This window comes from Ovis canadensis, chromosome 2 (genome assembly GCF_042477335.2).
Source record: "Ovis canadensis isolate MfBH-ARS-UI-01 breed Bighorn chromosome 2, ARS-UI_OviCan_v2, whole genome shotgun sequence".
In the NCBI taxonomy this organism is placed as follows: domain Eukaryota; kingdom Metazoa; phylum Chordata; class Mammalia; order Artiodactyla; family Bovidae; genus Ovis; species Ovis canadensis.
In genome coordinates, this window is record NC_091246.1 from 120,788,951 (window position 1) to 120,803,562 (window position 14,612).

The 14,612-nt window shown below is 39.6% G+C and overlaps 1 pseudogene; it reads right to left on the minus strand.

Moving 5' to 3' along the window:
* The window catches only part of LOC138433123 (homeobox protein MSX-2 pseudogene), a 92,714-nt pseudogene that overhangs the window by 44,035 nt on the left and 34,067 nt on the right, over positions 1 to 14,612 (minus strand).

The window sequence follows — 14,612 nt, forward strand, 5'->3', positions numbered from 1 at the left end:
CACTAAGGGCCATCCTAAAGTATCTCCAATATTTCAGATGTATTCTTCCTTACCTCCACTGTAGAGTATCTATTCAATTTGCCCTTGATAGAATCAATCACTCCAGCCAATACAGTAAATTCACTCTGCCTGTTGACCTAGAGACATAAGTGATCCAAAATGACTGGATGGTAGTCTTAGCTTCTAGTTCAATGGAACTATTGTTTCTTGTTGGAACTTGGATGTCTAGACCAGCAGAGCCTATTGTTGCAGGGACAGAAAGTCCAAGATTTTGCTAGTGGGCTCCTAAGGGTAAGAGTAAGTGGTGCTGTTCTCATTGCCACCCTTTGGTTCCTGGACCCATCCATCTCTGTTGTGGGAGGAACAGCACTACATACTGTGTGCTGATTCAGAGCCACACACCCTCCAGGAAAACCTTACTCCAGAAATGCACCACTTTTCCACCTAGCTAGCACTGCAACTACATCTGCAAAAGGCCATTCCCCCATTCTACGAAGCCAACTGGTTCAGGGTGGCGGGGAACATGCTAAGGCCAGTAAAGTTCATGAGTATGGGCACATTCTGGCTCAGAGGTAAAGAATCTGCCTGCAATGCAGCAGACCCAGATTTGATCCCTGGGTCAGGAAGATCCAGTGGAGAAAGGAATGGCAACCCACTACACTATTCTTGCTTGGGGAATTCCATGGACTGAGGAGCCTGGCTGTCTATAGTCCATGGTGTCACAAAGAGTTGGACATGACTGAGCCATGAACACACACAAAGTGAGTTCCTAAATAAGAGGCTATGCTGTGTGCAATACTTTGACAGTTGATGAGGCATTGTGTAAGTCCACAGATGGTAGTTTTGGTAGGAGCCTTGTGTTCAGGAAGACAAATCCATAACCAGAGTAAGGATATATTCCAGTAAGAAGAAAACACTGTTGATTCCATACTGGAAGTGATATAATGTAATCAACCTAATGTCAAGTAGCAGGAAGATCACTCCAGGCAATGATTTCTTACTGGGGACTCAGTGTTGGTTTCTGCTGTTGGAAGATTGGGTAGTTAGCATGACCCAGGAGGAAAAAAGTCCATGGTGCTGAGCCTGGACATAATGTTTATCACTGCTGCCAAGGACACTGTTCATAAGCCCTCTGAGCAATGATGTGGTAACTGAGGAAGAATGCTGAACTGTATATATAGAATGGGTCATCCCATCTACTTGATTAAAATTCTGTTCTGCTGAAGTCATCTTCATATGGCACATAATTTCATAACATTTTTGTCCACACATAGAGGTCTATGTCCCCAGACATTTTTTGCCACCAATTTTCCAATCACAATAGTTCAAAACCCCTGACATCTGGCCAAAACATTTGTCATAGACTATATATATGGACCTAACAGAAGCAGTACATATTAAGAAGAGGTGGCAAGAATACACAGATGAACTATGCAAAAAACATCTTAATGACCAGATAACCACAGTGATGTGATGACTCACTTAGAGCCAGACATGTTGGACTGTGAAGTCAAGTGGGCCTTAGGAAGCCTCACCACAGACAAAGCTAGTGGAGGTGATGTAATTCCAGCTGAACTAGTTCAAATCCTAAAAGATGATGCTCTGAAAGTGCTGTACTCTATATGCCAGCAAATTTACAAAACTCAGCAGTGGCCACAGGACTGGAAAAGGTCAGTTTTCATTCCAATCCCAAAGAAGGGCAATTCCAAAGAAAAATCAAATTACCACACAGTTAAACTCATTTCACTGCTAGCAAAGTAGTGCTCAAAATTCTCCAAGCCAGGTTTCAACAGTACATGAACAGAGAACGTCCAGATGTTCAAGCTGCATTTGGAGAAGGCAGAGGAATCAGAGATCCAATTGCCAAAAGCAAGAGAATTCTATAAAAAATATATCCTTTTGCTTCACTGAGTACACTAAAGCCTTTGACTTGGATTACAGCAAATTGTGGAAAATTCTTAAAGAATGGGAATGCCAGACCACCTAACCTATCTCCTGAGAAACCTGTATGCAGGTCAAACAGCAACAGCAAGAACTGGACATGGAAAAACAGACTGGTTCCAAATTAGGAAAGGAGTACATAAAGGCTGTATGTTGTCACCCTTATGGCAGAAAGTGAAGAGGAACTAAAGAGCCTCTTGATGAAAGTGGAAGAAGAGATTGAAAAAGCTGGCTTAACAAAAAATGAAGACCATGGCATCTGCTCCCATCACTTCATTGCAAATAGGTGGGGAAACACTGGAAACAGTGACAAACTTTATTTTCTTGCGCTCCAAAATCACTAAAAATGGTGACTACAGCCAAGAAATTAAAAGACGTTTGCTCCTCAGAAGAAAAGCTATGACAAACCTAGACAGCATATTAAAAGGCAGAGAAATTACTTTGCTGACAAAGGTCCATCTAATAAAAGCTGTGGTTTTTCTAGTAGTCATATATGGATGTGAGAGCTAGACCATAAGGAAGGCAGAACACTGAAGAATTGATGCTTTTGAACTGTGATGCTGGAGAACACTCCTCAGAGTCCTTTGGCCATCAAGGTGATCAAACTAGTCAATTCTAAAGGAACTCAATCCTAAATATTCATTGGACGGACTGATGATGAGGCTGAAGATGCAAAGAGCTGACTCATTTCAAAAGACTCTGATGCTGGGAAGGGTTGAAGGGGCGAGGAGAATGGGATGACAGAGGATGAGATGGTTGGATGGCACCATTGACTCAATGGGCATGAGTTTAAGCAAGCTCTGGGAGATGATGAAGGACAGGGAAGCCTGGTGTGCTGCAGTCCATGGGGTGCAGAGAGTTGGACATGACTGAGGGACAAATTATATATATATGTGTATACATGTGTATATATATACATATATATACACACACACATATATAAAACTATATATATATATATATATAGTCACAGAGTGGGCCATTTTTATTTCTGAGAAAAATGATCAGCCAAATCCATTGCATGAAGTTCTGTGCCCTGGGGAGATTTCACCATTTTTCTTCAGGGACATCCCAGAAATGGACTATAGTATGGTTGTCCAATTTTTTGTAGTACTTGAATATTACGCAGAGCCATTGATAAACCAGGTCCAAGTTTTCTCTTCCAAGTTGGGGAACTGAGAAACTCCACACAAGGACATCATTGAGGCCTAGGAGAGAGTAGGCAGTGTAGCAGGAGTGGGGAACATGGACATTGGGTCACTTCATCATGTAACTTACTTGTGATTTCAGGACTTGCCCAGGCCTGATCACATAGTTCATTCAACATTTGATGATGGAGTCCTGCTGTGCATGCCCAACTTTATGGCTTGGTGGGTCAACATAACATCAAATATATGATGGGAAGCTTAAGTCACTTGGGGCTTCCCTGATAGCTAAGTTGGTTAAGAATCCACCTGCAATGCTAGAGACACTGGTTTGGTTCCTGAGTCAGGAAGATCCACTGGAGAAGGGATAGGCTACCCATTCCAGTATTGTTGGGCTTCCCTTGTGGCTCAGCTGGTAAAGAATTCTCCTGCAATGCGGGTCATCTGAGTTTAATCCCTGGGTTGGGAAGATCCCCTGGAGAAGGGAAAGGCTACTCACTCCAGTATTCAGGCCTGGAGAATTCCATGGGCTGTATAGTCCATGGTGTTGCAAAGAGTCAGACACAACTGAATGACTTTTACTTTCAGTCACTTTTACTTTTAAATCACTTGGTAACTTTTTGGCTCATGATTAAGTGCTCAGTCATTACTAAGGCTCAGCAGGAAGAGAAGATATATTTCCCCAAAGGAATATGTTATCTGCAGAGGATAGAAGGAACTTGATCTAAGATCCTAAGGATCTGTGCTTCAATTCACCTACTAGAAGGCAATGGCACCCCACTCCAGTACTCTTGCCTGGAAAATCCATGGACAGAGGAGCCTGGTAGGCTGCAGTCCATGGGGTTGTGAAGAGTCAGACACAACTGAGGGACTTCACTTTCAATTTCACTTCCATGCATTGGAGAAGGAAATGGCAAACCACTCCAGTATTCTTGCTTGGAGAATCCCAGGGATGGCAGAGCCTGGTAGGCTGCCGTCTATGGAGTCAAGCAGAGTCAGACATAAGTGACTTTGAAGCAGCAGCAGCAGCAGCAGCAGCAGCAGCAGCAGCATCAGCAGCAGCATCAGGGCTTTCCAAAAGCTGTACACAGCATCTCTACCTGCCAGTGACACTTCAAATACATGATCTGATGAGTCATATAGCTCTAGTGGCAAAGTGAATTGTAGAATGGGTGGCAGACTGGACTCATGGCGGAGTCTATTCTTGTTCTGAGCCCTACTCAAAACTGGTAGTTTTGGGGGTCACTCAGAAGATAATCTGGGTAGCATTCCCAAATGAGAAATGTGTTCCCTCCAATTTCAGAGACTACTAGGCCATGTGCCTCTTTTTTGGTTGTAGGAGGGATCTGATGCAACTTCACTTTCATTGAGTTGGAGAACCCCTGATAGAGAATCCCTGAATTTTTGTCAGATATATTTCCCATCTTCTGATACGCAAATGTCTTACTAATAAGATGAGGGTGCTTGTTACATCTTGCTTAATAGGTAAAATTAGTAATAATGTCATTAATGTAATGGACCAATGCGATATATGTGGAAGAGATAGGTGACAAAGATTCCTACAAACAAAGCAATGACATAGGGCTGAAGAGTTGATATAATTCTGAGGTAGGACAGTGAAGTTCCTGCCAGCTGAAAGAAAACTGCTGCTGGTGGTCTTATTAACAGATATGGAGGGGAAAAAGCACTTTCTAGATCAATAGCTACATACCAGTTACCATGGGATGTGTTAATTTGCTCAGGCAATAAAACCACATCTGGTACAGCAGCTGCAATTGGAGTCACCACCTGGCTAAGCTTATGATAATTCACTGTCATTCTCTAATTCACTATCATATACTTATTTTATGCACAGGCCAAATAGGTGAGTTGAATGAGGATGTGATGGGACTCATCATTCCTGCATCCTGTAAGTCTTTGATGATGGCACTCATCTTTGCAATCACTCCGGGAATGCAGTATTGCTTTTGGGTTACTGTTTTCCTGGGTAAATGAAGTTTTAGCAGCTTCAGCTTTGTCTTTATTCTCATAATGGCCTTCACACCACAGGTCATGGAACAAAAATAGGAATTCTTCCAGTTGTTGAGTATGTATATTTCTATCATGCTGTCTGCAACAGGAGAAAAACCACAGGGTTGGTTTGAGGACCCACAGTGAAATGGACCTGAGTTAAAACTCCATTGTTTATCTGACCTTCTTATGCTCCAGCTCTGACTGGGGGATCACAGTGATATTTTGGGTCTCCTAGAAATAGTGTCAGTTGAGTCAGTGTCCTGTATTCCCCCAAAGTATGATTATTTCCTTTCCTTCAATGCAAAGTAACCCTGGGAAAAGACAGTAGTCCATGTAAGAAAGGCTGAGAGAAAAATTAATTTTGTAAATTTCTGGCAGTGTAGCAGAATTCATCTTCAAAGGGACCCAATCTTCCTTTGTTCAAGAGGTTCTGGATCTGTAAACTGACACAGTTCCAGGAATATAAATATTCAGATTGAGATTCTATTTTTATAATTCAAGTTAGGCCTCAGTTAATTTAATCTAGAAATCTTTATATAATTAAAGTAAGAGTTTGCTAGACTTCTTGTATATTTACTCATAAGGACACTATGATCATCTAGTTAATGTTGTAGGTCTCTGTGAGTCAGACTTTTCTGATTACAGTTTTGACTTTGCTGTCTATTAACATAGATCTGTTTTTTTCTTTGGGGATTGAGTACCATTACTTGGCCCTTGCCATCCTGGGATCCAGTTGTCTCTATTACATCTAAACTTCTTAATTCAATGGCAGCAGTTCTCACTATAATTTCTAACCTACAGACAAGAACAATCACAGAGCCCATCAAGGATGCTAGGGCTCCCTTTGTAAATTTATTTCTCAAAGCTATGGTTTAAGATTTGTCCTATGGATCCATCTGGGTTAGGTTAGTGGGTATCACATGATAAATCTACTCTAAAATTCTTAAATGTTAGTTGCTCAGTCATGTCTGATTCCTTATGATCCCATGGACTATAGCCTGCCAGACTCCTCTGTCTATGGAATTCTCCAGGCAAAAATACTGGACTAGGTATCCATTCCCTTCTCCAGGGGATCTTCTTGACTCAGGGGTCAAACCAGTGTCTCTTGCATTGAAGGAAGATTCTTTACCATCCGAGCCACCTATACCAAAGCTCATTGCCATTTAATCTTCATTTAGTGTAGGTCACATTTTGGTCCATATTTCAGTCAACAAGTAAACCAACCAAATAATCAAACCCGTTCTAATGTCCCAAGCTACAACATTAATCCAGAATCTCTGCTTAGAGGGCCCATAAATGTAAATTTGGCCTGATGCAGATTTATGTTCCTTCTACCATTTCCTCACACATGTAATATTTAAGAAAGATTGAGGACAGGAGAAGGGGGTGACAGAGGATGAGATGGTTGGATAGCATCACTGACTTAGTGGACAGGAGTTTGAGCAAACTCCGGGAGATACTAAAGACATGCTCCAATCCATGGGATTGCAAAGAGCTGGACACAACTTAGCAACAAAACAACAACACATATTCCTCATATTTCTGTCAGTATAAATTTGAACAAAAAATCACATAATTCTTTTGAGCCTCCTCATTGATCATACTTTGCATCTTACCTTTTGAGGCATTCTGGGATTTGAGTGCAGATATAAATGGGGAACCAAAGATGAGTGGGGTGTGGATGGGTTCCAAGGAGACTTATCAGTGTCTTATATTGCAACTCTCTTGAGGGAGGCATTACAGTTTCCTTAGGTAAAGCAGAATTATTTCCTAAGACAGGGATGAGGAGGCTCCTTTTATTGGCAGAGTCTCACCAGAATTTATAAATTCAGTGTCCCCAGCTTATCAGAGTTTTCCCATATGTTCAACTCTCAGTATCCCATTCCTACTCAATCAATGTCCTCACTTTAACAGCAGATATCCGGAGAGGGTGGAAACTCAATCTGTCTTATGATTCAGCCACTTGCAAGGTGAAACCCTCAATTTGGTTTTCAGAAATCTAAGCTCCAGCTCTGCAGCTGTAGGAGTTAAGAACTTTCAGAGCATACATAGAATCTTTAAGGCCATTTATGTGGTGCTTGAGGAAGAAATTTGAATCCCTGCACTCATGCTTTTTAATCCACTGTGTTCAATGTAATTAGGAGCAACCTGTCAATATCATTATGCTTACTAATTTGCAAAATGCTCTAAACTCTCAAACACATGGTCATTCAAATCTAGCCTCTCAAAAGTATTTTATTAGGAGTCTCCAATGATGATATTTTGTGTATTTATATTGCCATATCACACTGCAGATTATTAGTGCTCTCTTTACTATTAAATATCAATATCCAATTGATGGACATTATGCTTTTAAATCTAATAAAATTAGAGAATCAACCACAGATATTCTAGATCCAATTTGGAAAACACATACTTCAGATTCTGTTTTCAGTACTAAAATCTGTAGTAGTCAATGTTCTCCAGGGAAACAGAATCGATAAGGAGATCTACACATGGACAGAGACATCCCCTTTTGCTTCTCTCTTGTTCTCTCTCTCTCATAAGGAATTGGCTCCTGTAATTTTGGGATATGGTAAGTCTAAAATCCATAAGGGCAGGCCTGAATTCTAGAGATTTACGTAAGTGTTGATGTTTCAGTCTTGAGTCTGAATTCCATGGGGAAGCAGGCTAGAAACTTATGCAGAATTTCTATGTTGCTGTCTTGAGAATTTCTTCTTCAGGAAGCCTCTGTATTTACCCTTAAGGCTTTTAAGGTTTTGGATAAGACAAAGCTACAGTTTTTCCAGTAGTAAGTATGGACGTGAGAGTTGGACTGTAAAGAAGGCTGAGTACCAAAGAATTGATGCTTTTGAGCTGCAGTGTTGGAGAAGACTCTTGAGAGTCCCTTGGACTGAAAGGAGATCAAACCACTCAATCCTAAAGGAAATCAGTCTTGAATATTCATTGGAAGGACTGATGCTGAAGCGCCAATACTTTGGTCACCTGATGCAAAGAACTGACTTATTGGAAAAGACATTGATGCTGGGAAAGATTGAAAGCAGGAGGAGAAGAGGATGAAAGAAGACGAGATGGTTGGATGGCATCCATCACTGACTCAATGAACATGAGTTTGAGCAAGCTCTGGGAGATGGTAAAGTGCAGGAAAACCTGATGTGCTGCAGTCCATAGGGTTGCAAAGAGTTGGACACAACTGAGCAACTGAACAACAGCACCCATATTATACAGGATAATCTGCTTTAATCAAAGCTCACTGATTTAAGTATTAATCACATATAAAAAATAGCTTCACAGCAACATCTGGACTGGTGTTTGACCAACAGTTGTGCAGTATAGACTAGTCAAGTTAATACATAAAATTAACCATTACAGATCAAAGCTTTTTTTAAAAAAATATTTCCACTTTCAGAACCTTGAAAAGAATCTGGAAAATAGTGTAAAAAATATTTATTATTAATTAATAAATAATCGGTCTCCTGCCAATTCAGTGATAACCTTTCAAACTAATGAGTTCTTTGTTTCAGTTTTTAAAGATAGGAAAAAATACTGGGTGGCCATCAAATTAGAATGCTGTGAAATTGACCATTTATATTCTGTTGCAATACTCAGTTCCTAGAATTATGATATGAGAACTGAAGCACACTTTCTCTTTAAAGAAAGTCTGTGACCACTGAAAACTACATTGTGAAGAATATCTATTCCTTGTGGAATATGACGGGATTGCTGTTTTCTCCTTCATTTTACATGTGCCAAAAACTTAAAAATCTTCATTAAATAAGAGTGTGAAGGAAGATGAGATAGAAAACAAATTTAGAAGCTAAATTAAGGACAAGCTGATCTCATTCCCCTCACCTGTCTAACTTCTTTTCTTAAGCAATCATATGTTCCCTGTGGGAGCATATGCATGTGGTGTATATCTTTTTCTCTCCCTGTAGTTTATTTGAAAACTTGTCCAGAAGGGATGTTGGAATAGCAATGAAGAAGAAGCTGCCAAGTTAGGTGATTCACTTCTATATAGCATGAGGGCATTTGTATCCCCAGGAGCTCACATTATTTGTCTGTTCCTTCACTTCTCTGTAATTCCTCCTCCAGGAAACAGAGCCAGGGAGGATCTGGTGGTGTCTTATAGAAATGTAAGGGTATAAAGAATGCAGAGGGTCTCCCTTGCCCTCTTCCCCACCAGAAGAAGAAGAAGAAAACAAAACAAAACAAAAACTGTAGCCTGATAAGGCAAGTCAGTTATAATAGGTTTATTGAAAACTCTTGCAATCTTGAAACCTTTTGTAGTCAAGGTTCCCCAATAAATACTGAAAGATGTTGGCAAGGCTGCTTGTAGCTGTGTGACTAGAAGCTTGAAAGAACTAAAAACCCAGAGACCAAAAATTATTTCATTGCCTAAGTGGAGGGCAAAATCTCTTGTCTGCGTGTTTGGGGAAAAATGAGTTGTCTATAGCACGAAAGTTGAACTCATGAGATTAGGATATCATTAGAAAGAAGAGAGAGAGGACGTAATGATATATAGAAGTTTTGACATGTGGAATCATGTTTTCAAAGTGGAAATGGCAACTAATTTTGAACCAGGAGTTACCCTCCCATCTTACTTTTTAATTGTGATGCAGATGATAGGAAAACATTTATGATCTGAATATTCATGTCTCCAAATTTTATTTCAGTTCTAACAAGAAATTACTGTGAAAAGCAAGATGAGAAGAACAGGGGGAAATTTTTTCTGACTTTCTCTGATACTGAGGAAACTAAAGACCTTCTACTCCTCAATTTCTTTAGCTCCAAAGTTGTTACCTAGCTCAGGTTCAGTTGCTCCCCACTCAAAAGCCAACAATTGAGCAAGTGTCCTTAGAAAAGAAAGATGCTTTATTCAGAAAAGTTGGCAATCTGGGGAGAAGGCAGACTTGTGTCCAGAGACCAATTCCAAAGGCTTTGATCAGACATTACAATTTTTCGAGGGAAAAAGTGAAATATTCTTAATGGAAGGTCAACTTCTTTATCATTTTTTCCATTTTGTGCAGTTTTCAATGCAGGAACCTTCAGTTTGCCCCCACCCCCTGCCTAGCAAAGTAACAAAACTATTCTTTTCTACTTGACCAAAACTCTGTATCCAAGATTCAAGTTGGCACCAGTGCACAGAGGCCAAGTTTTTGGCATCAAGCTTTTGGTGAGAGTCAAACCCTGGATGACACCTTAATTGAGGCAAACAACCCAGATAAGTTGTGTTTGAGCTCATGATCTACAGGAATTTTGTGAGTTTAAACAAACAAACAAACAAAAAGCTTTTAAATAGATGACTTTGTGCTCATTTTTTGCATCCACTTTTCTTGGTGCCTCACTTGGAGTGAGTGGACTCCCTTCTCTCTGGTTTCCAGTTATGTTTAGCTGATGGGAGGCACTAGGATATCAAAGGGTGACAGGTGAGTAAGGTTGGGTTATTTATTTTTTTCAACTTCCTTCTCTCCATCCAGAGAAAACAGCCCTCTCCATATGGCTGTCTCTGTTCACTCTCTTTGTTTGGTTAGGCTCACCTGATTGTTACCACTTCCCCCAGGGCGCCTTACCATTCTCTATGCTTTTCTACACCCTAATCACACTTTTGTAAGTATTAATAGTCCTTTCACTAACTTCTTTCCAAATAACCCAGATAGGTGAGTCATCTGTTTCCTGATGGGATCTGACTGATTTAAGAAACCTCCAAAGACATCTATTACATGAGATTCTTCTCCAGTCCCCAACAAATAAAATTGAGGACAAATGAAATTTAAGTATCCATAATAGATGGTTTTTGTGCTTATAGACTGGTAGTCAGTTTTTAAACTTTCTTTATGGATAGCCCTGAATTATTGATTTAGAATTTGAAAAGTGGATGCTCATGTGTGCTAGGAATGGAGAACAGGTTTGGCCATTCCTGTAAGAGGTTCAAGGACATACAAACTTCTAAATTAAAGTCCCAATTATACTCGTGTATTAAAAACTGAATACACGGGAAGTTTACACGTGTGCTTGAATAAGAATGGAAGGGGGGAAACTGACACTCACAGATTCCGTGTTTGTCACCCTGTCGGAAATGAATTTATTCCATCCCTGCCGTTGTGGTGGGATGCCTCATATTGTATATCTTTGCTACAGCTGTCACTTTTTGGCATGGATTATATACACAGTGTGACACTACAGGACCTATCTAGTCTTCATTCAGAGTTGAAGAGATGAGGTGGCTGAGGTTCAGAGAAGTGAACTAATATGTCCACGGCCACAAAGTAAGTAAGTGGCAGAAACTCAATTTGAAGTTGCCTGTCTGACTCACTTTGTGCTCATATCCTGAACCAATTCACATTATCACAGACTTCACTCAAAGAAAGTGAGGACTTAGAAAAGACTTGGATCATGAAATGGAAATTTATAATTTGTTCATGAATGCAACAGCTTTAATTCCAGTAGAAGTTACTTGAAACAATATGCTTCTGATAGAGAAGTGTAAATAGAACTTTATTTTATGAGTATGCCCATCACTCTTTCCTGTTGCCTAGAATAAGTTGAGATGTGTATATTCTTTGGGCCTGACATGTAAGATAAAACATGCAATCACCACATTTTATGTGCTTTGAATATCATAATGTTCATTGACTCAAGAAAGAAATGTTGTCTATTAAGTTTTACATGAATTAGAACACCAGTAACCCAGGAAGAAATTATTTATTTTTGATGCTACTTTCAATGGCAGAGGACATTTTGATGTTATTGCTTCTATTGTTATTTTCATTTTAATCCCCCAACTGGAAAATTACAGACTCCTTACAAAACAAGCCCCTCTAGTGTAATGAGGTAGAGACAAACACACCTTTTACTAGCATATTATTTAGGCAGGTGCAAAAGTAATTGCAGCTTCAGACTCTAAATTTTAAATCATTATGACTGGGGTCAAACACATCTTTATTAATCAAAATAGGAACTTTTACAATCAATATATTTTAGCCAACAAGAAATAGGTTTGTTTATTCCTGTAGCATAAATATCCATGCTTTGGGATTCAACAGATTCTTAGAAAGCATTTTTTGCCTCCTGCTGGTTGTGGAAGTGCTTTACCTGCAAAAATTGTGATACTTGAAGAAGTGGAAGTCAGTTGACAAAGGTCAGATGAATATGCTGGATGAGGCAAAACTTCAGAGCTCAACTCCTTTAACTTTTTTTTTTTTAATAGGAAGAGAAGAAAATTTTATGTCTGTTAAGTATATATTATATATGATAACTGGAAAAAGCATGAAACATAAAACAGAAAATACATTTGTACTTTGTGTTATATATATTATACAATTTTAATTATTTAATAAGGTTTTGCATTATCAAAAAGTTAGTCTGATAAAGGATTTAAGGCAAGACTACAAGAACAAAATTAATATTAATATACAAAACAATATAAGATCAGTTCAGTTCAGTCACAGTCATGTCAGAATCTTTGTGACCCTATGAACCGCAGCACGCCAGGCCTCCCTGTCCATCACCAACCCCTGGAGTCCACCCAAACCCATGTCCATCGAGTCGGTGATGCCACCAACAATTTCATCCTCTGTTTTCCCCTTCTCCTCCTGCCCTCAATCTTTCCTAGTATCAGAGTCTTTTCCAATGAGTTAGCTCTTCGCATCAGGTGGCCAAAGTATTGGAGTTTCAGCTTCAACATCAGTCCTTCCAATGAAAACCCAGGACTGATTGCCTTTAGGATGGACTGCTTGGATCTCCTTGCAGTCCAAAGGACTCTCAAGAGTCTTCTCCAACACCACAGTTCAAAAGCATAAATTCTTCGGCTCTCATCTCTCTTTATAGTCCAACTCTCACATCCATACATGACCACTGGAAACCATAGCCTTGACTAGATGGACCTTAGTTGACAAAGTAATGTCTCTGCTTTTTAATATGCTGTTTAGGTTGGTCATAACTTTCCTTCCAAGGAGTAAGCATCTTTTAATTTCATAGCTGCACTCACCATCTGCAGCAATTTTGGAACCCGGAAAAATAAAGTCAGCCACTGTTTCCACTGTTTCCCCATCTATTTGCCAGGAAGTGATGGGACCAGATGCCATGATCTTAGTTTTCTGAATGTTGAGCTTTAAGCCAACTTTCTCACTCTCCTCTTTCACTTTCATCAAGAGGTTCTTTAGTTCTTCTTCACTTTCTGCCATAAGGGTGGTGTCATCTGCATATCTGAGGTTATTGATATTTCTCCCAGCAATCTTGATTCCAGCTTGTGTTTCCTCCAGACCAGCATTTCTCTTGATGTACTCTGCATAGAAGTTAAATATGCAGGGTGACAATATATAGCCTTGACGTACTCCTTTTCTTATTTGGAACCAGTCTGTTGTCCCATGTCCAGTTATAACTGTTGCTTCCTGACCTGCATATAGGTTTCTCAAGAGGCAGGTCAGGTGGTCTGGTATTCCCATCTCTCTCAGAATTTTCCACAATTTATTGTGATCCACACAGTCAAAGGCTTTGGCATAGTCCATAAAGCAGAAATAGATGTTTTTCTGGAACTCTCTTGCTTTTTCGATGATCCAGTGGATGTTGGCAATTTGATCTCTTGTTCCTCTGCCTTTACTAAAACCAGCTTGTACATCTGGAAGTTCACAGTTCACATATTGCTGAAGCCTGGCTTGGAGAATTTTGAGCATTACTTTACTAGTGTGTGAGATAAGTGCAATTGTGCAGTAGTTGGAACCTTCTTTGGCATTGCCTTTCTTTGGGATTGGAATGAAAACTGACCTTTTCCAGTCCTTTGGCCACTGCTGAGTTTTCCAAATTTGCTGGCATGTTGAGTGCAGCACTTTTACAGCACCATCTTTCAGGATTTGAAATAGTTCCACTGGAATTCCATCACCTCCACTAGCTTTGTTCATAGTGATGGTTCCTAAGGCCCATTTGACTTCATATTCCATGATATAATGTAATAAAACCAATAAAGCAAACATATTGTTATAACTGTCTTACTTTGAGGAAACATTGAAAAAAAACTCACTATGAATTCTCCACCATCAGTTCTTCCCATCCATGACAAAGGATGAAAGTAAATGGAAAATTCAATATTATCAAAGAAAAGCTAATTAAAATGTCATTAGTGGGATCATGTCTATATAACGGCTATGTATGTTTGATAATTGATTGTCTATTGTTTTGGTACCAGTTCAGAAGGAATATCAAATACTAGCCAATCACTTGGATATTTCTAGCTCTGAGTATTGCTTTGTTCTAGGGGTTCATGTTGTTATATGGATATATTACACATTTTGCCTTTAACTTTTGAAGCATTGGTTTTCGGAGGTGTGGTTGGTTGTTGTCATGAAGAAGAATTAGGCCCTTTTCTTTGACCAATGCCAGTTTCAGTTTTCAGTGCATTTTATCAATTTGCTGAGCATACTTCTCAGATGTAGTGGTTTTTCTGGGGTTCAGAAAGCTGTAGTAGATCAGACTGACAGCAGACCCCCAAACAGGGACCATGATGTTTTTTGGGATGCA